The 21906-nt window shown below is 45.6% G+C and overlaps 1 non-coding gene across 1 annotated transcript; it reads right to left on the bottom strand.

Annotated features, from left to right (window-relative positions):
* Positions 1 to 11159: 11159 nt before the first annotated feature.
* LOC121457234 lies at positions 11160 to 11266 on the bottom strand. Its single transcript, XR_005975726.1, has one exon. It is a non-coding gene; the product is annotated as a U6 spliceosomal RNA (small nuclear RNA).
* Positions 11267 to 21906: the final 10640 nt, after the last annotated feature.

Consider the following 21906-nt stretch of genomic DNA (forward strand, 5'->3'; position numbering starts at 1 on the left):
TCCTAGGGGCCCTAAACATGCATAGGGCTACCTTTGACTCAGCTCCAGCTGAGGTCATTCAGACCAGAAATCTCAACCAGTCAACATGCGCATAAGAAGAAATAAAAACCATTTATTTTAAGCCTCCGGTTTGGAGAGCTCCAGCATTGTGCCTAACAGTACTTACCCGGTACATAAGTGACCCATTAGATGTGGGGTGGGAAAGGACGAGAGTGGCTAGAGAAAGTCAGCATTAGGAAACTCTACACACTAGAATAAACGAGTAACTGATTTTACCAAGTGGGGTGCCAGGTGGGCAGCACGCATGCCCAGTGCCTGCAGAAGCCGGAAAGTGGTAAGTCCCCTGCAGGCTGTGAGCTGTCCACAGTGGGTGCTGGGGCCGGACTCAGGTCCTTGAGAAGAGCAATGAGAACTCTTAACTGCTTAGCCATCCCTTTCAGCCCCGTCTTTCTTTATTTGTGTGTGTGTGTGTAGATAAATATGACCGTGAAGGACAGCTTAAGGAAATCATTTTTCTCCTTACACCAAGTGAGTTCCTTGGTGTGCTGGTTAGGTTTGTGTTTGATTGTTTGCTTTTGTTGTTTGTTTGTCTTTTTTTAAAAATATTTATTTATTTATTTATTATGTATACAATATTCTGTCTGTGTGTATGCCTGCAGGCCAGGAGAGGGCACCAGACCTCATTACAGATGGTTGTGAACCACCATGTGGTTGCTGGGAATTGAACTCAGGACCTCTGGAAGAGCAGGCAATACTCTTAACCTCTGAGCCATCTCTCCAGCCCCATGTTTGTTTGTCTTTTGTCAGTGTGACACAACCTAGATCTGGGAAGAGGGAACCTCGGATGAAGAATTTCCCAGATCAGCTCAGCACAGCCACGTCTGTGAGAGGGCCTTCACTGATGATTGATGTGGGAGGGCCCCGCCCCCGCCCACCGTGGTGACATCATCACGGGGCCCACTGTAGTGACATCATCGCTGGGCAGGTGGGCCTGGGTTGTAGAAAAAAAGCTAGCTGAGGGGCTGGCTCAGTGGTTAATACCCCTGGCTGCTCTTCCACAGACCCAGGTTTAATTCCCAGCACCCACATGGCAGCTCACAACTGTCTGTAGCCCCAGTTCCAGGGGATCTGGTCTTACACAGACCTACATACAGGCAAAACACCAATGCTCATAAAATAAAAATTGGCTATATATTAAAAAGAAGTTTAGTTATATTTTTAAAAAAGCTGAGCATGAGCCAACGGGAAAGCCAGTAGGCAGCAATTTCCCATGCTGCCGACCCCAGTTCCTGCTTACGCTCCTGCTCTGGCCTCTCTCGTGATGGGGGTGGTGGGCTTTGACCTAGAAGTCTAGCCAAATAAACCCTTCCTCTCTGCTGTTCGAGAGTTCTGTCATAGCAACAGAAAACCAAACTAGAGCAGGGATAGAAACCAGGTCAGCTGGCTTGGTGGCAGGTGCTCTCACCCACTGAGCCGCCTCACTGGCCCCAGTTAAAACTGTTGATTACACGGTTTTTAGCGTGTGCCACGCCCATCTTCGAGAACGCTGCAGTGAGTGTGTGGGTGTGAACTGACTGCTTGAGGAAGTAGGTCTTTTCCTCCTACTACGTGGTTCCTGGGATGAACAGGTTGGCAGGCTTCACGGCAGGTGCCTTTTCTTGCTGAGCAATTCCACTGGTGCTTCTCTCTCTCTTTTTTTTTTCAAGACAGGGTTTCTCTGTGAAGTGGCTGTCCTGGAACTCACTCTGTAGACCAGGCTGGCCTCGAACTCACAGAAATCCGCCTGCCTCTAATCTCCCGAGTGCTGGCCTGTGCCATCCCCACCTGCCTGGGCCCTGGTCTTTTAAGACGGAGTCTCACTGTGTAGCTCTGACCAGTCTGAAGTTCTGCATATAAACTACACTGGACTCACATTTGTAGTGATTCACCTGCTTTAGTCTCCTGAGTACTGGGTCACAGTCATAGGCCACAGTGTCTGGCCAGGACTTGTTTTTGTATGTGGGAAACAGGAAATAATGCTATATACCTGTAATCTAAGCATCCAGGAAGCCGAGGTTAGAGAACTGAGTTTGAGGCCAGGCTGGGTTACACAGTGAGACCTTGTCTTAAAGAAACAAACTGGGTGCCAGGTGGTAGTGGTGCTTGTCTTTAATCCCAGCACTTGGGAGGCAGAGGCAGGTGGATCTCTGTAAATTCGAGGACACCCTGGTCTACAGAGTGAGTTCTAGGACAGCCAGTGCTACATAGAGAAACTCTGTCTCAAAAAACCAAAAAAAGGGTGTGTGGGGGGGAACAAGCTGGGCATGGTGGCTCATGACTATAATTCCAGCATTTGAGAGATTGAGACAGGAGGATCACCATTAGTTGAAGTCTAATCCCGACTGTTACATACTCAGTTCCAGGGCAGCCTGGGCTACAAAGTGAGACTCTGCCTCCAGGAACCAATGGGAAAGCAACAAGGGTGGGGGAGGTTGACGGGATGACCAGGCAGCTTCAGAAACAAGGCTGGGGAGGCCTAGGCCACGGCTCAGTGGATAAGATCCTTGCCAAGTTCAGATCCCCCCACCGGTGCGGTTTTTTCTTTTCTTTTCTTTTCTTTTTTTTTTTTTTTTTTTTTTTTTTGAGGCAGAGTCTCTCTATATAGCCCTGGCTGTACTGAAATTTACTATGTAAACCAGGCTGGCCTCAAACTCACTGAGATCCACCTGCCTCTGGCTTCCAATTGCCTGGCCTTTGAACACATCTTTTTAGATGTGCTAACATGTGATCCTAAACTCACCTACTGAGGACTGAGGAAAGATTCGGGGTGTTAAAATTAGTCATTAAATTTGAAGAGTTTTGCTATGTCAGGAGAGCTCAAAGCAGATTTAGTTATATTTTACAGCCGCCCCCCCGTAGCTCCCCGCCCCCAGTATGTGTGTGTGTGTGTGTGTGTGTGTGTGCATGTGTGTGTTCCAGAACTTGGTATCTGCCTGGCTACTGGGATTAGTCATATACCACCAAACCCAGCCCAGACACCCCCTTTCCTAGAACTTTATGTAGCTTTAGTATTTAGGCAGATGTAACCTATCTGGAGAAGTACTTGGCTTCTCTGCCTGGAGGGAACAGGCGGTGAGCTCCTGTGGCTGTTCCGAGTTCTCAGAGCTTTTCACAGGGGACTTGTCAGTGCAGGGCAGCGCTGAACTCCCCTAGGTTCAGTCAGGGCTGTGATCTGCCCTTGCTGTGTCTCCGTTTCTGAATCTTCACTGGCTGGTGATGAACTTTGGTTTATTTAGGTAATTGCAGGGTTGCCTGTGTCCGCACACACCCACCTACAGAGCATCTGGGCCAGCCTAAGGTCGTGGTGAGCACACTTTATTAATGTTTACAAAGCAGCTATAATGCCACTCCCCCAAATGCTTCCTAGCTCCATAGCTTTCCTTGTGAGAGAATATTCAAATGCATTTTAAATATTCATATCATAATTCAGTAAAATTTTTTCGTGACCTTAAAATGAACTTTTTTGCTCAAGGAAAGAAACTCCCTGTTTGTTCAGATCCAGGAAGGATAGAGCAATTTGAAAACTCTTTAAAATTTGTAGCTGGCTGGGTGGTGGTGGAGCACACCTTTAATCCCAGCACTAGGGACACAGGGGCAAGTGGATCTCTGTGAGTTCGAGGCCAGCCTGGTCTACAAGAGCTAGTTCCAGAGCAGGCTACAAAGCTACAGAAAACTCTGTCTCGAACCCTCCCCGCCAAATTGTAGCTATATAGCTTATTCAGACCACAGTGTTTGCTAAAAAGGGTTGCAGGACGCAGGGCGACTAAGAGAAGTGAATTGATTAATGCAGTCCCTGCATTTTTTCCACCGTCAATTTGATTTAAATTTAATATCCTCCCACAATGGAAAATGATTTACAATGAGAAGATGAGCTGGAAGGAATAAGAAAATGGAAGCAAGATACGCCGTCACGTTTTACCATCCAGCAGATTTACCATGCGTTCCAAACAGTGTCTGGCCATTTACAGTAAATGAAACGAAATGCTTTTTAAAATAACAAAACGCTGCGTTTTTACTAGTGGTCCCTCCCTCCCCTGCAAACACATTCATCCCACTGGGCTCCGTGTTACATCTGTGTTGTTTTTAGCTCATTTCCTTTTGTAAAAAAGCAATTGGTGAGTTGATTTCCCAGTTTAGCCGTTGTAATAAAACATAAAAGGCATTTCTGTTTGGGCAGCTCTTACACTGAGTCAAAAGCTCCAAAAAAGCAACAAATATAGGACAGGATAAAATTAGAAACTGCTGGCGTTTCTTGAGCAGCAGTCTCTCTGCTGGCAGTTGCTCCTCCCCCCTGTTGCCACCAGCAGGAATCTGAAGGTCACCTCTGTGTACCAGACGACAGAACCCCATGTGTGTCTTTAAATAACAGTTTATAATTCACATAGCACAACCTGCATCTGGAGAAATACCCATCTCCGTGGGTTTAATTTTCACAGACTTGTCCAATGAGCATCTTTACAAAGGTAGAACATTTTCTTCCTTTCACAGAAACGTTTCCATCTCCTCACCCCCCAAGAGCTGGCAGCCACTACTTTGTTTCCTATGACTTGCCCATTCTAGACATTTGACATAAACAGTCATAAATAACCAGCTATGTCACCGGCTTCTTTCAGTTGACACAATGTTTTCAGGTTTTCTAATGTACCAGTACATCTCTCGTTTTTTTTTTTAGTGTACAACAATATTCCATTGTATAGATGTACCAGTATTGAGAGTGGGAATTTGGGTGTTTTTGCTTGTTGATTATTGTTAACGAGACGATTAATATGCATGTATAATGGTTTTTGTCGTTTGTTTTGTTTTTATTTTTTATTTTTTTTAAAGATATATATTTATTTATTTATTATGTATACAATATTCTGTCTGTATGCCTCAAGGCCAGAAGAGGGCGCCAGACCTCTTTACAGATGGTTGTGAGCTACCATGTGGTTGCTGGGAATTGAACTCAGGACCTTTGGAAGAGCAGGCAATGCTCTTAACCACTGAGCCATCTCTCCAGCCCCTTTTGTTTTTATTTTGAGACAGGTTCTCGTCAGGTAGCCCAGGCTGGCTCAGAACTGATGATCCTCCTGCCAAATAGTAATATTGTAGATATGCCCCACCAGACGGAGCCACGTGGACAAGATTTTGTGAGGGTTCTAGTGTTTCTCACATTCTCGCCACCATTATTTATCGGTCCCTCACCCCCATTATAGTGAACATGCGCTATGCAAGCGTCTACCAGGGGCCTACATCCCCAGTGCACGGAAGTCCCAGTGTCGTGTTGCTGTTGCTAAGGGGTAAGTTGATAGATGTCGTAGTTAGACAGTGAAGGATCTACTGAGAGACTTTTCAGCCAGGCAAAGCAGCAGAGCCTGTCACAGAACACATGAGATGACCAGGGACCTGGAGAAGCAGGCTTAGAAAACACAGAAAACAAGTGGAGCTAGCAGTGGGAAACAGCAAGGGTGTGACATCGGGACAGTGTGGCAAGGTCCTGCCACCTCTGAATGTAGACCCTGGCTACCACAATCAAAACTGGATTCTGATGCCAAGTGTGGAGGCACTCGTCTCCAATCCCAGCATTTGGGAATCTAAGGCAGGAGGGGCCCACATCTGAAGCCATCTGGGCTACAGAGTGAGACTCTGTCTCCAAAAGAAAAATACAATAAACAAAAATGTGCCTTTGGGAACCACACTCAGAATTTGAAGTCTTATGGGAAGTCTGGCCAGACAAGCCCAGATCAGACCCTGCGTGTTTGCTTCCCGGGATGGAAGGAGTAGTAGCGCATCTAATGCTAAGACAGGATGTTCTGTAGCTGAGAGCTCCCTTTGTAGCTGAGGGTGACTTTGAGTTTCTGATCCCCTTGTCCCCGCCCTTCCAAATGCAGTCATTACAGGTGTACACCATCACTGCCAGCCAATAGGAGGGAACAGGAACTCGAGTCTCTGCTGTAGATGAGGCCAAAGAGAGAGAGTGGTGTGGGACAGAAACAAACAAACAAACACACCACCACACCAGCCACACCACACAACCCTAACCAGTATATACCACACCACACTAATGACACCACAATAACCACAGTAACCACATCACACCACCAACTAAACCCGTGTTAGCTTTTGAATACCCAAAGCCAAGACGCATGTACTATTCCTTACTCTGCAGGGCTAGTCCAGATTATTGTTGGTGTGCTCACAAACCCATCTGTACCTATAGTGAGACCTGCTTTTCCACTTTTTCCTTGTTTGTTTGCATCATTTGTAGAATTACAAGTATCACAGTAACAGAGACAAAATACTCATTCCACATAGTTGTTTTGTTTGTTTGTGTGGTTGGTTGGTGTTGGGAGCAGTGAGACCCCAGATCCTGAATTTCTTGTAATCCCCTGATCTGAGTGCCTACAGCTGCTCTGAGCACGAGACCTTCAGGAGTTCCTGATGGCAGGAGAGTGGTTTCTGGTGGGTATGGCTGGGGCGTGGCTATCTCTATATAATCTGCCCCTGAACACAATAAAGGGGGCATTCTTGGGGAATTCAGGGATGACCCGTGTCACAGTCTCTCTGTCTGTGTGTGTCTGTGTATTTTAACCTCCAGCCCCCTTGCCCGAAGCTCGCGAACTGAGTGCCAGCGCACAGAGTGCAGACAACGGGGGCGCGGTGCGCAGCAATTGGAGGTCCTCACCAAGATATCGGAAACTAGGGAACACGGCAGGTTGGTTTTCAAGACAGGGTTTCTCTGTGTAGCTTTGGAGCCTGTCCTGGAACTTGCTCTGTAGACTCTGTAGACCAGGCTGGCCTTAAACTCACAGAGATCCGCCTGCCTCTGACTCCTGAGTGCTGGATTAAAGGTGTGAGGCACCACCACCTGACATAATTTTAAAGTCACCACATGGAACTTATATTTCAATACATAAAAAAATGCCTGTAATTTTCTACTTATTTTTAGCACCTAATTCTAAAATGTTTAAAGATATTGATTTTGCCATAGGTCTTTAGGGAAATTCTTTTTTCTGAATGTGTTTTTGTTGTTTTTTTTTTTCTTCAATGCTGAGAGCTAAACGCAGGGCCTTGAGCATGCTAGGCAAGCATGCTCTCGCTGAGTTATACCCAGTGTATGACCTCTCTCTCTTCCTCCCCCTCTCTCTTCTATTTCTTATCTCTGTTTCCTTCTTTTCCGAGACAGGACCTCAAGCTCACTGTGTCCCCCACTCAGCCTCCTTGGTGCTGGGGTTGCCAGGCTCCTTCCTGTCCAGTTCTCCTGGAGTTTGTAGAGACCCGAACTGCTAATCTAAACTGAGTTGTGCTGTAAGTGAAAGCTGGGCACCAGATTTCTAAAAGTCAAGAGAAAGGAGACTGTAAAACACCTCAGGCTTTTACTGGCTACACGGTGCGATGATATTTTAAGTAAATTCAGTTAAACAAAGTAACAATGTTAAGATTAACATGTTTTTAACTTGACCATTCAAAAACATGTTTAAAGCCCACAGGTGGCTCCTTTGAAATGTCCACAGAGCAAGTCTGTGAACTAGAGCTGGAGACCCAGCTTTGCCCACAGCCACATTACAGGCAGGACATGGCAAAGTCATTCGTTTGTTTTTCCCTGTAAATTACATTGGAGGCTTTTGCAGGTTTATTTCTGTTTTATTGACTTATCAAGCATCTTTTATAGTGAATGAAATTCTTTAAATATAATGTCTTAAAACCTCAAATCTTTATTATTTCTCTCAGTCTGAAGGGCCCACTGGTGGATTAGTGACATGTGTTCTCACCGCAACAAAATGTCTGACAAAAGGCACTTGAGGAGCCGGGCGGTGGTGGCGCACGCCTTTAATCCCAGCACTCGGGAGGCAGAGGCAGGCGGATCTCTGTGAGTTCGAGACCAGCCTGGTCTACAAGAGCTAGTTCCAGGACAGGCTCCAAAACCACAGAGAAACCCTGTCTCGAAAAAACCAAAAAAAAAAAAAAAGAAAAGAAAAAAAAAAGGCACTTGAGGAAGGACGCTTGGTTTTGATTTACAATGTCAGGGGATGCGCGCGCGCGCGCGCGCGCGCACACACACACACACACACACACCAAAGCGGGTTAACCATTACATTGGTAATCTTTAGGCCAGTTCAGCTCAGATTGGAGAGTGGCCTCACTCATTACCTGGGACCTCATTTGAGATGGTTGGGGTGGCAGCCAGCCCACGGGGCCTTTTCAGGCTCCAGGACAGGATGCTTCCCATTATACGGGGATGGAAGGGCACTCTGAAGCAAGAGAGAGTGTCCATACTATCTTGAACCTTCTAATTGTGCCACATTTGTGTTGGTCTGTGAGCCTAAGAAAGTCACATGTTCAAGTCCAAGTGGATTGTAGCAAGAATTTAATTAGTCTTAATAATGAAAACTTGGAGTCAGATACTAGGGGGTGAACGCTGACAGATCAGAGAAGCAGAGCGGCCAGCCACTAGAGAATTTTTACCTCTGCCAATGCTCAGACCGAAGGGGCGTTCCTGTCCTCAGACTGCATCTCCAGACTGCTTCTTAGACTGCATCTGAGCGCCTGTCTACTCCCGCCTAATATTCCTCCCTCTGACCAGCCATATCTCCTGTCTCCATCTTCCCAGTGCTGGGATTAAAGGCTTATGACTCCCAAGTACTGGGATTAAAGGTGTAAGCCACCACTGCTTGGCTCTGTTTCTCTTTTAGACTGGATCAGTCAGTAGCCAGGGGGGCCTTGAACTCACAGAGATCCTTCTATCTCTGTCTCACCAAGACACCAAGAGCAGCACTGAGATTAAAGGTGTGTGCCTAGCCTGGCCTCTATGGCTAACTAGTTGGCTTAGCTCTGCACTCTGATCTTCAGGCAAGCAAATGTCATCACAAAAGAGTGGCATACATGGGGTGGAGGCCTAGGAAAGCTGAGGCGAGGACAGTAAGGGTGTGTCTGCAGAGTGTTTACCTTAAGTATCAGGACCTCTAGCTGAAATATCTTCCAGGTTGACTGTAGCAGTTTCTGTTTCTCCCCATGTAGCATTTCCTCTGCGAACTCTTTCCAGGAACAGCATTGTTGTTGATGTTGTTGTTGTTCCTGTAATATTTGCCAGTTTGTGAGTCGGAGAGCGTGTCCCTGTTTGGTTTGTTTTTCCTGACTGGGGAGCTGAACATCTTGTACTGAAGATTGTTCCTGGGCCTCATGCACTTGATGTTTGGCAAGTGATCTACCACTGTTCTTGCTAACTCATACGCTCAGGAGGCAGAGGCAGGCATAGACCTGTGAGTTCAAGGCCAGCCTGGTACACTGAGAGAGTTACAGGTCAGCCAAGACTGAACAGTGAGACCCTGTCTCAAAAGAAGAGGAAGAGGAGGAGAAGCAGAGTAAGTTAAAAAGTTGGTGGGGGCATCACTAAGCTTTGATGAGGTCGACGACAGCAGCAGTGTGAGAACTTGGGAATTTAAACCAGGTCCCGGGGAAAACACAGAGAATTGTGGGGCATGCAGCTTTCCTTGGAAAGAGTAGAGGCTTCTGGATGGTAAAGGAAAGCAGAAGAGAAGCTTGGATGCTCACGAGACAGGAAAGAATAACCAGAAAGCCTGAGACAGGTTTTGTTCTCTGGTGGGAAGACACCAAAGCCAGTATTCAGGGCCAGTGAGGTGGCTTAGCCGGTAAAGGCACCCGCAGCCATGCCTCAGCACCTTTGCTGGATTCCCTGGATCCCCTGGTGAAAGGAGAACACCAACTTGGACAAGCTGTTCTTTGACCTCCACACAGCAGCGTGGCGTTTCTGTGTATGACACATGTACACACGCACACACACACACCCCACACACACATACACACAAAACAAATTTAAAACAACATTCTCTTTTCCTTAGGGCCCCATGACTAGAGCGCCTTAAGACACTCTCCTGCGGCCCTCTTTGGAACCCACGGGTTGCTGGTGTCTGGTTTCGGAACTGCTGGAAGATAAAAACACTGGCTTCTGCGGGGGGAGACGGGCTACTGTGTTCTGGCTCATCCAGTGTAGCCTGTCTGGCCTCTCAGCTGAACTGGTGTCTCACCTGATCCTTCTGCTTTTACTAAGTTCAGGCTTTCCTTCAGGAGTGATGCTCCTGTCTTCTAACTTCATTTCCTGTCAGGAAAATTTTAAATAAAAAAAAATCAGCAAAAATCTCAGACTCAGAGATTTTTCTATATACAAAGCAACCCACAAAATCCATGCTGGGAGTCACCAAGGCTTCCCTCGTAAACATTTAGGGTGCTGCACTCTTCAAAGTCTATGCTCATGAGTGAGGCGGTCATTACTGCTTCACAGAAGGAAAGAGAAAATAGGTTGGTTTGCTTTTTGGTTTTGTTTGTTTTTCTCTAGCAACTTGAGTCTGCCTAGTTTGGCATTGCAATCTTGACACACAGTGGGGCTTCAATAAACGTTCCGTGTGTGGGTTCCTTTATATGTGTGTGGAGTTTTGAGACAATGAGGTTTTTTTTTTTATACAATTGAAAAGGAAACGAGGTCCCTTTTGTTCATATCCAGTGTGTTTGTGTGTGTGTGTGTGTGTGTGTGTGTGTGTATGTGTGTGTGTAGGAAGAAGTGTCTTTACAATGACTTAAGTAGATATGTATTTATTTGAAAAAGATGAGTTAGAATTAGCACGTGAACTGTTACCACCCTCTAAAAGGTTGCTTCAAGTGCTCAGGTGTTAAAAATGTGTTAACTGACTACTTTTTCTTCTAGGCACAAGAATAAAATAACATTATAATAAAAAGTGTATCCTCAATTCTCAGGGAAAAGGTCATTAAATACAATGTTTGACTCTTAGCAATGGTGGCCTACACACTTGGGAAGCTGAGGCAGGAGAATTGTGAGTTTGACACCAGTTTGGGCTACCAACTAACCCATATCCTCCTTACTTACCAGCCTCCCCTCCCCCCCAAATCTTTCAGGGTATTGGAGAGATGGCTCTGGGTAAGGGCACATACTGCTCTTGCAGAGGACCTGAGTTCAAGCCCCGGCACCTATGTGAGTGGCTCACAGCTGCCTGTAACTCCAGCTCCAGTGGATCTGCGACCTCTGACTTCTTCAGGCATCTACTCTCGCTTTGTGGACACAGACACAGGCATGTACACATAATTTAAAAACAATTTAAAATTTTTTTTAAAATATGGAACGCTTCACGAATTTGCGTGCCATCCTTGCACAGGGGCCATGCTAATCGTCTCTGTATCGTTCCAATTTTAGTATATGTGCTGCCGAAGCAAGCACCAATTTTAAAATTTTATAGAAACAACCTGGGGGGGTGGTTATAGGTCAGTTGGTAGAGTGCTTGCTTAGCGTGCGCGAAGCCGTGGATCCTCTGCACTGTGTAAACTAGACACGATGGCCCAAGACTGTAATCCTTAGGAGGTGGAGGCAGGAGGTCATCTTCAGGTTATACAAAGAGTTCCAGGGCAGGCTGGGATACTTGTGGTTCTGTCCCCAAAATCAACACAAACAAGCAAAACAGACCCAGAAATAAAAAGCAAGTCCATAGGTAACGTTAATCGGATTAATCACATTCTTCAGCTTTCTCTTGAAGTAATCACAGATGGGAGAACAGAGGTATTGTAAATGATATTGTTCCTGAGACTCGGAAGACGTTACAACAAAGGTACACATGGGGGCGCCATAATCGGCCAGAAACGGTAAGTGTGAGCCGAGAGAGGTTGGTGGTGTCACAGGCAGCTCTGAACTTTCACAGCCGGAAACATGAAGGCTGCTGAGTCAACATACTCTGCTCTCTGAACGTGAGCTGGGTGCTAGGATCCCAAAGGCGGCTGTGCAGTCCCTGGTTAGTGAATTTGGCTGTTGTTTTGGCAAATCTTTATTTGAAACATTTACTGTTGGCCCGGAATGATGTATTTAAATCTTGAATGAGTTGGTTGATAGCATTTATGGGTGGCAAGAAGCAGCTGAGTGAAGAGTCTTTGCTTGGAATGAGTGGGACCCTACGTTTGAACCCCAATATTGTAAAACAACAAAAAGCAAAATGTTTATTTTTGTGATGTTTCTTCTACCATGTGCAATGTGGGAAAGCCTTTTATGATTGACTCTGGCCTCAAATGGCTTCCCCTGTAGCCTTTTTCCCATCTCCAGCTTATGACGATTATTCCTTGACTCTTGTGCAAATATAAAGCTACCTGGCCGCCTATAGATTTGCTAGAAGAAGCCCGTAAGTACCCACAATGTTTTTATTAGGGACAAGCCATGATGAAAATATAGAACACACATTATTTTTTCCAAACATCAATCTGCATGTGACAATATTTGTTTTACAGTTTAATTTCTTCAACCTAACATTTGTCACGAAATGTTGCTTCCACCAGTGAGTGTCCCGTTCCATGTTTCTGCATTGCCAACTCCATCTCCCCCACCAAAAGATGTATTTTATTATTTTAATTATGTGTCTTTGTGTGGGTCTGTGCACATGAATGCCAGTGGAGGCCAGAAGTGACTGGATGTCCCTCGAAGCTGAGGTTACAGGTGGCTATGAACCACATGGGTGGTGAGATTTGAACTCAGGTCCTTTAACTGCTGATCTGTCTTCCAGCCTCTGCCACCCCTTCCTTTTCTGCTTTTTTTGTTTTTCAAGACAGGGTTTCTCTGTAGCTTTGGTGCCTGTCCCGGAACTAGCTCTTGTAGACCAGGCTGGCCTTGAACTCCCAGAGATCCTCCTGCCTCTGCCTCCTGAGTGCTGGGATTAAAGGTGTGCGCCACCACCGCCTGGCTGCTTTTTTTTTTTTTAATATTTTTAAATTTGTCTGTGTGTGTGTAAGTGCAGTGCCCTTACAGGGCACAAGAGGGTGTTAGATTCCCTGGGACTGGGATCCCATTGGGTGCTGGGAATTGAACCCAGGTCCTCTGCAAGAACAGCCAGTGCTCTTAACAACTGAGCCAGCTCTCTAGCCCCTGTTTTCTGCTTCTGGAGACACAGTCTCATGTGGCCTTGGCTGGTTATGTAGACCAGCCTAGCCTCAAACTCACAGAGATCCATCAGCTTCTACCACAGGTGTATACCATCACTCCTGGCCCATTTCTGCTTTTTCTTTTTTTTAAAAAAAAGTGTTTATTTTTATTTGATGTGCATAAGTGTTTTGCCTACATGTATGTGTGTGTACTGCACATGTGCTATGCCCCCTGACACTAAAGGAGGGAGCTGGGTCCTCTGGAGCTGGAGCTGCAGATGTTGGGAACTGAGCCTGTATCCTCTGCAAGAGCAGCCATCAAGCTATTGATGGAGGAGGGTCATCTGTCTATTTATTATTTTCATTGGTTAATAAAGAAACTGCCTTGGCTTTTTATAGGGCAGAATTTAGATAGGCGGAGTAGACAGAACAGAATTCTGGGAGAAAGAAAGCTGAGTGAAGCAGTCGCCATAGCTTAATGGGTTAATCAAGATGTGAGAGTTAGTCAGTAAGAGGCTAGAGCTAATGGGCCAAGCAGTGTTTAAAAGAATACAGTTTCCGTGTAATTATTTCAGGGCATAACCTAGCCAGGCAGCCGGGGCAGCAGGAACACACCCCGCAGCTCCATACTACAAGCTATCTCTCCAGTCCCCCCATTTCTGCTTTTTTTTCCTTATAAAATCAGCTTTTTAAAATGAAGGATCTGGGGAGATGGCTATGCAGTTAAGAGCACTGACTGCTCTTCAGAGGACCCACATTTGATTTCCAGCATCCACATGGTGGCTCACAGTCATCTGTAACTCCTGCTCCAGGGCTTCCAATGCCTTCCAGCCTCAGTAGGCACCAGGTTCAGACATGATGCATGGACATACATGAAGTCAAAATACCCAAATATATAAAATATTTTAAAAAAACTTTAAAAATTTTAACGTGACTAAGGGTGTTTGAAAACACTGTAAGAAATTATATTATTTTTATTGACCCCCAAGTTACATATAATACATGTAAGTAAACATATTATTTAAATGAAGTTAAACTGTTTAGACGTGTACTACCACTTGGGAGGCAGAGGCAGGAGGAGTTCAAGGTCAGTGTGGTCTACTGAGCTAGTTCCGAAATTGCCAGGGCTACAGAAAAAAAGCCTGTCTTGAAAAACCAAGCAAACAAAAACAGCTGTACAGTACCAATTCAAAACTCTCTTTTGAATTGTTGGTCAGGGGAGTCCAAGACACTCCCCAAATACGGACTTTTACTGTTCCCCTTGGTTGCCTCCCAGAGGTTGAAGGTAAGGCCCTAATGCTGAAGGCACAGGCATTGCGGATTCAGGACTTGCAGGATCTGAACAGGATCTACCAAAAGCCTCCTCTCTGAGGACGAACCTTCACAGTCCCTGAAGATGCTAATGTAAGCTGCCAAGGAAGGGAAGCTACCAATAGTTAACACAGCTGCGAGGCCTATGAACATGACCAGCACAGCAAGACATCCCTAGAGCCACAACGGTGGCTCTCATATCTGGGCAGTAACCAACAGCTGTATAATTGGATGCATGGCCTGTTCAACGGCAAGGAAATCATGCCCAGCAACGGAAAGCAAGCCACCTAACTGGAGCCAGCGAAATCACAGCTCTCAAAGGAGCTCCTGCAACTGTTGCTTTCCTAAAACAACATAATTCCTAAAATGCCTTCTAAATACGCATCCTTAGACCCACAGTAAGAGTTGCTCCCGAGCTTCACCAGAGAAGCTTTTCTGGGAAAGAGAGATCATTACGGAAGACCACAATTGGTCAAAACCCAGGGGCCTGATGATGGGATACCCAGCCTTAAGGGACACATGGACAGCACAACTCCTGCACCTAAGGGTCAGGGAGCATTAGGGAGGAAGGGGTGGAAAGGCTGAAAGGGGACCAGGAAACCTGCAGTAAAACCGTATCACCTAGGAAGGACAGGGACGCTTCACTCGTGACTTTAACGATGTGGCTACTTAAGACCGGAACAAGGACATCACCAATAGACATGCTAAGAGGAAGGGACAATCTCACAGGGCACTGTCCCTACACAAAGAACTATAGGCCACTAAGGGACGCTGAGTGGAAGTAGTCCCTCCCTCCCCACTGACCCGCAGGCAAGCCCGTAGTCCATCCAATACCAGGTAGTGAGCCATGAAATCCTGGACGTACAAACAATACTAAATGGATTAAGCAAATAACAAAGAAAAAGAGTCCGGGAATTCGAGAGGGAGTGCACGGGTATGGTTGGGGGTATGGGAGGAGCTAGAGGAAGGGAAGGGAATGGTGGGAAATGATGCAATTCTGTGGTTTTTTTTTGTTTGTTTGTTTTTTTCAAGACAGGGTTTCTCTGTGGTTTTGGAGCCTGTCCTGGAACTAGCTCTTGTAGACCAGGCTGGTCTCGAACTCACAGAGATCCGCCTGCCTCTGCCTCCCGAGTGCTGGGATTAAAGGCGTGCGCCACCACCGCCCGGCTGCAATTCTGTTTTATTCATTAAAAAAAAGACAAAGTAAAGCCAGGCGCAGGGTGATGCACACCTTTAATCCCAGCATTTGGGAGGCAGAGGCAAGCAGATCTCTGTGAGTTCAAGGCCAGCCTGGTCTACAGAGTGAGTTCCAGGACAGCCAAGGCTACACAGAGAAACCCTGTCTCAAAAAACAGAGACAAAGTAAATGACGAAACTGAACAAAGGCCAACAACACTGGATGCAAAGCGCCTTCTCTGAGGGCGAGGTTATGGGAGCCGTAGGATAATATGAGCTCGGTGTCCCGTTTACCCTTGCCAATGCTTACATTGTGTGTGTCTCAGTTTAAACGTGGAAATGCATTTGGCTGTGTGAATGAGTTTACATTTCATTAGTCAGAAATTAAGTCTTTTTCTATACTGAAAGTACCTGAAAGTCTTAGAATATAAAGCTCAGAACTGGGTGTAGTAGTGAACACTTTTAATCCTAGCACTCAGAAGGCAGAGGCAGGTGGATCTCTGTGAGTCCCAGGTCAGCCTGGGCTACCCAGAGAGACCCTGTGTTGGGGGAAAAAAATGGGTTGCTCAAAACGTTAGAGTGATTTTGGAGCAGCTTTGGAATGTGAAGAAAAACTGCGTTTTGGAGTCCCCTGTGGTTAGGAACATTTCCGTGTATAGGTGCTAAGTAGTCTAGACTTGTTCCGTGAAGACAGAGCCCTTGAGCACCACTCTGGCAGATTCCAGCCTTCAGCACAGCAGTGTAAACTTCACACTTAAGTCTGGCTGGATCAGAGACTGGCATGTTAGCTCCAAACTCCCAGGCTGCACGGATTCCCCATATGCTACAGGCAAATGCTGTGTGGCTTCTCATGCAAAGGTGCAATGCAGGGGCGCTGGCTGACTTTCTACCTCCAGCTTCCCCAATGTTGTCACTTACGTACAGTGGAGTCTTACACCAGTCCAATAATCGGTTGTGAAATAATCTACAGTAAAAACCAGAATAACTTTATATAAAGTATTGATTTAGCAATAATTTCCAAACTCTGAGAAGCAACAAACTGTCAATCTATAAATAAATCAGGGCAACGAAAGCCATAATTGACAAACAAAACACAAAAAAAGTGTCTATACTTCCTTCTATCTCAATAGCTACATGGGAAAAATATATGGGAAGAGGCTTTTGTCAAATTTTTTAATTAGACACACAGAAATAACAATGCACAAAGAAAAGAGCACCTCCACAATATTGTGCAGAAGACCCCCGAGATTCTGGTTCACAGTCCCAAAGCCCTGGTGTCATGGTTGAGTTGAATGATGCCCTCAAATGAGAGCGCCTTCAGAGTCTTGCAACCCCCACTCCCCAAAGAAAAAACCAGGAGCACAGCCTATGTAATTCGTGTTTCTGTTTGTATGCACATGTTTGAATATCTTTACTATTTGAAAAGTCCACGTGGAATTCGTCGTTAAAGCTCATGACTGTCCAAGCTCCCAGTGGCCTTTTGAATCTTCTCTGCCCCAGACCTGATAAGCCAACTATGCGGGCTCTGGGCACAGCCTGGCTTAATCCACCAGACACGGAGATGGGAACTCACATCTCTTGATATGCTGTTTTCTTCTTCCCTTCACTGGTCGCTTTGAGGCCGTAGTAGCCTGTATTCAGTCAGATACATCTCAATCAGTCAGTTCCCCCCACCCCCGTGTCTGTCTCCCCTCTGTTGCTGGGATAAAATCAGGGTCTTGAACATGCTAGAAAGTACTTTAGCGCTGAGCTGTATCTTTTTCTTTCCTTTTCTCTTTCTTTCTTTCTTTCTTTCTTCCTGAGAAAAGCAGCTTCTCTCTATGTAGCCCTGCTGTCCTAAGTGCTTGGATTAAAGGCAAGGGAACCTTTTCTTTTTTCTCTTCTATTTTTTAATATATATATATATATTTGAATATTTTTTGATTCTTTGGGAATTTTACATCATACACCCTGCCTTTTTCATGTGACCACTTTTCTGTTTGTCTGGTTTTTTTGGTTTTTGTTTTTTAACTTTAAAAAATGTATTTATCTATTTTGTTTTTTCAAGACAGGGTTTCTCTGTGTAGCCCTAGCTGTCCTGGAACTCACTCTGTGGGCCAGGCTGGCCTTGAACTCACAAAGATCCGCCTGTCTCTGCCTCCTGGGTTCTAGGATTAAAGCGTGTGCCACCACTGCCTGGCCATGGAAGCACTTTTAGTAAACCCTCTGCAGCTTCAGTTCAAGAAAGACCGTGTAAGACAGTTGTGATGGCTGTTCTTGGTTGTCAGTTTGACTACATATGGAATTAACTAAAACCCAAATGATTGGACACACCTGTGAAGAATTTTTTCTTAATGAAATTGTTTGAAGTAGGAAGATCCACCTCTAATCCAGATTTTTGAGGTGGGCCACACCTGCTAGAAGACATGGAAGAAGGAATCAATCTCTCTCTCTCCTCTTCCTCTCTCCCTCCCTGCCTGCTTGCTCTCCCTAGCGAGTCCACCCCTTCATTGGCATTAGAGCATACATATTCAGGATTCTGGACTACACTGAAGACAGTAGAGACATCCATCCTTGTGGACTGAGCAACCACTGGATTCTTGGGCCTTCCATAGTTAGATAACCACAGTCTGACTAAGTGTAACACAGCCTATAAGCCATTCTAACATATCCCCTTTATATATATACATATAAACATCATTATATGTAATATATGAGATATAAAATATTATATATGATATATATCTTATAAGTTCTGTTTCTCTAAAGAACACTAACACAACAGTGGTTTCTGGGTGGTAGTGGTGAATGCCTTTAATCCCAGCACTTGGGAGGCAGAGACAGGTGGACCTCTATAAGTTCGAGGCCAGCCTGGTCTACCAAGTGAGTTCCAGGAAAACTCCAAAGTTACAGAAAAACACTGTCTCGAAAAAAAGAAAAGGAAAAGTGTAAATCCTTCATTCTGACAAATTCCATCAGTAATTCCCTCCATCCTTGGGTACCATTGAGGCAAGAATCAGGGTTCCATTTAAAACTTACCTTATAAGGATATGCATTCCTATCAAAGAGTCCTACCGTGCAAAGAACTGGACTAGTTTAGGGTTAGCTGATGTGCCGGCCGTGGGCACAGAGACCACAGGAATGGGCATACCAGACCTGGTTTTGTGCTCTTGCAGGGCTTGGGACAGCAGGCCATCAGACCGCACTGGCTGTGGAGGGTCAGCAGTGCGGACAGTTTTCTGTAACTCCTCTGCAGAGTGCACTGAACAACTCCAGGGCCACCAGCACTTAGCCTGCAACGCAATTGATACCCCTTGGGGGTGTGTAGTGTACGACTTACGCAACCGCTTGCAGTTACACTAGCTGAGCCATTTTGCTCGCCTGACTGTCAAATTTTGACCACACAGATCAAGAGTATATCGTTAGCATTATTAAAAATATATTTCGAACCAATAGCTGACAAAATACTTAATAAAACACTGAAGATTGTTCCTAATAGAGCTAGTGAAATGGCTTAGAAAGTGAAGATGCTTGCTACCAAGCCTGAGGACCTGAGTTCAATGCCCAGAACCTACACGGTAGAAGTAGAGAACCAGTCCCTGCAAGTTGTCCTCTGACCTCCATGTGCTCTGTGGGATGTGTGCCCCCCACCACGCAAATACATAAGTGTGGCGTTGACAGAGGTTTCTGTCCCACCAGGTCCCATAGCCATTTAGTCCCAAATAAACACATAGAGGTCTACATTAATTATAAACTGATTGGCCCCGTAGCTCAGGCTTCTTATTAGTTAATTCTTTTTTTTTAAATATTTATTTATTATGTATACAATATTCTGTTTGTGTGTATGTCTCCAGGCCAGAAGAGGGCACCAGACCTCATTACAGATGGTTGTGAGCCACCATGTGGTTGCTGGGAATTGAACTCAGGACCTTTGGAAGAGCAGGCGATGCTCTTAACCACTGAGCCATCTCTCCAGCCCCTAGTTAATTCTTATAACTTATATCAGCCCATAATATTTGTCTGTGTTAGTCACATGGATTGGTACCTTTTCCGGCGAGGCAGTCACATCTTGCTTGCTCTGTGTCTGGCTTCCTTTGCGTCTGGGTGATGACTGATTCTTTCCTGTTCCTAGGATTCTCCTGTTCTTCTTGCCCTGCCTCTACTTCCTGCCTGGCTACTGGCCAATCAACGTTTATTTAAAATACAAATGACAGGGTACAGACCATTGTCCCCCAGCAGTGTGTGGGACATAGTGGCACAAACCTTTAATTGTAGCATTCAGGAGGCAGAGCCAAGTGGATCTCTGTGAGTTCGAGGCCAGCCTGGTCTACAGAGTGAGTTCTAGGCCAGTCAAGGCTACGCAGAGAAACCCTGTCTCAAACAAAACAAAACAAAACACCCAGAATCAACCCACTGGATCCCAGGATTTGGAGGCCAGCTTCAGAAACCTCCAAACCTCATCTCAAACAATCATAAACTGGCTGGAGAAGATGGTTCAGCATTTAAGAGTTCTGACTGCTCGTGTGGGACCCAGGTTTGGTTCCCAGCACCCACCTGATGGCTCACAATCATCTGTCATTCCATTTCCAGGGGACCTAGTGCCTTCCTCTGACTTCCATGATGATCTGACACACCCATGGTGCACAGACATAACACAGACAAAACACTCATACACATAAAATAATTAATCGAAAACATTTTTAAAGAAATGAAAACAAAAACTGCCAGCTATGCAGGCAAATGGCTTTCCCTGCACTCAGTAACCAGAGACAGTGGATCTCTGTGAGCTGGGGGCCAGCAGAGCAATGCTCTGTCTCAAAAATGTAGGAAGATAAAATGACAAAGGTATAACCAAGTATAAAATATGACCCAGCTTTTTTCAGTAGGGCATAATCAATATTAGATAGTAGCCACCAAGCGAGCTGATGTCAGCCTGTAACCCCATCGTTTGAGAAGTGGAGGCAGGAGGATGATTTAATTATTAATAGTTCTCTAGTTATTACATGACATTCACATAGAGAAATCTTTAAGAAGAGGCCTGGGAGAGGAAGGGAGGGGAGGGTGGAGGGAAGCCTGATGCACTCTAAGCCCAGCCTTTGGGGCTGAGGAGTGAGGAGGAGAGCGATTTGAGGCCAGCCTGGACCACACAAGGGCACCTGTCTCAGGAAAACAGGGAGAGAGAGAGAGAGAGAAATGAGAGCAGTGTGTAAGACTGGAGAGAAATATGCCAGGTTATTTATTTGAAAGATTTTGAGTGATACTTGGTATGTAATTTCTATGAATCCTAATATTTATGATTTTGGTGTATGCATGTATGTAGGCATGTGTTTGTGGTGTGTGTGTGTGTACATGTATGTATTGAGATATGAGTTAATTAAGAATGGAAGCCAAAGGTTGATGTCAGGTATGTCTGGTGTCTCCCTCTGGCCTTCTCCACCTCATTTTTTTTCTCACTACATGGCTGGCCTTGCTCTAAATATGTTGACCAGGCTAGCTTAAAATCCATGGAGATCTTCATCCCAAGTGCTGGGGTTAAAGTGTGTGCTACTGTGACCTACCAGGACTGGCTACCTTGTTTTTTAAGTTTGAGACAGTTTGTCACTGAACCTGGAGGTCACCAATTGTCTAGATCAGCTGGTTAGCTCCAGCCATCTTCCAGTCTCAGCCACCCCAGCAGCATGCACTTACCCATCGAGTCCTCTCCCCAGTGCCATGTTTATGATTCTTAAACAGGCTCATCTGTCTTGTCGTTTTAGTGCATATAAACAAACCGACTCCCCCCCCCTTTTTTTAAAAGATTTTATTTATTTATTATGTATACAACATTCTGCCTCCATGTATGTCTGCACTCCAGAAGAGGGCACCAGATCTCATTACAGATGGTTGTGAGGCACCATGTGGTTGCTGGGAATTGAACTCAGGACCTCTGGAAGAGCAGCCAGTACTCTTAACCACTAAACCATCTCTCCAGCCCCCGACTCCCTTTTCTTTGTCTTCCTTATCCCTTTGATTCTATGTAATATCAAATCTGGGGCCTCATACATCCAGGCAAACACTCTTCCAAGGAACCACAATCCCAGCCCCACCCCCCACCCCTTACACTTCCCTGTTTTCTTCCTTTGTGGAGAAAGGCCTCACCAGCTAGCCTTAGCCTGGAGCTCTGTAGGCCAAACTGGCCTTGAGCTCACAGAGATCCATCTGGCTCTGCCTCCTGAGTGCTGGGATTAAAGCCATCACCCAGGGCTTGTTTTTGATTTGGAACAGAATCGCTTGCATCCTCTGCTGGCCAAGAATTTACTGCCTAGCCAAAGACAACCTTGAACTCCAGACCCTCTAGCTCTTGCCTTCTGAGCGCCAGCACCACGGGTTTAAGCCACCAAACCCAACATGCTGGATGGAACGTGGAGCCGCTCCCCTGCTCACCCAGAACTCCCAACATCCCTGGCTCCATGTTTAAATTGTTTTTTCCCTCGCATGAATCTGACTTCTAAATAA

Source organism: Microtus oregoni, unplaced genomic scaffold (assembly GCF_018167655.1).
Source record: "Microtus oregoni isolate MIOR12 unplaced genomic scaffold, Mior012 000015F_ref0000493, whole genome shotgun sequence".
In the NCBI taxonomy this organism is placed as follows: Eukaryota; Metazoa; Chordata; class Mammalia; order Rodentia; family Cricetidae; genus Microtus; species Microtus oregoni.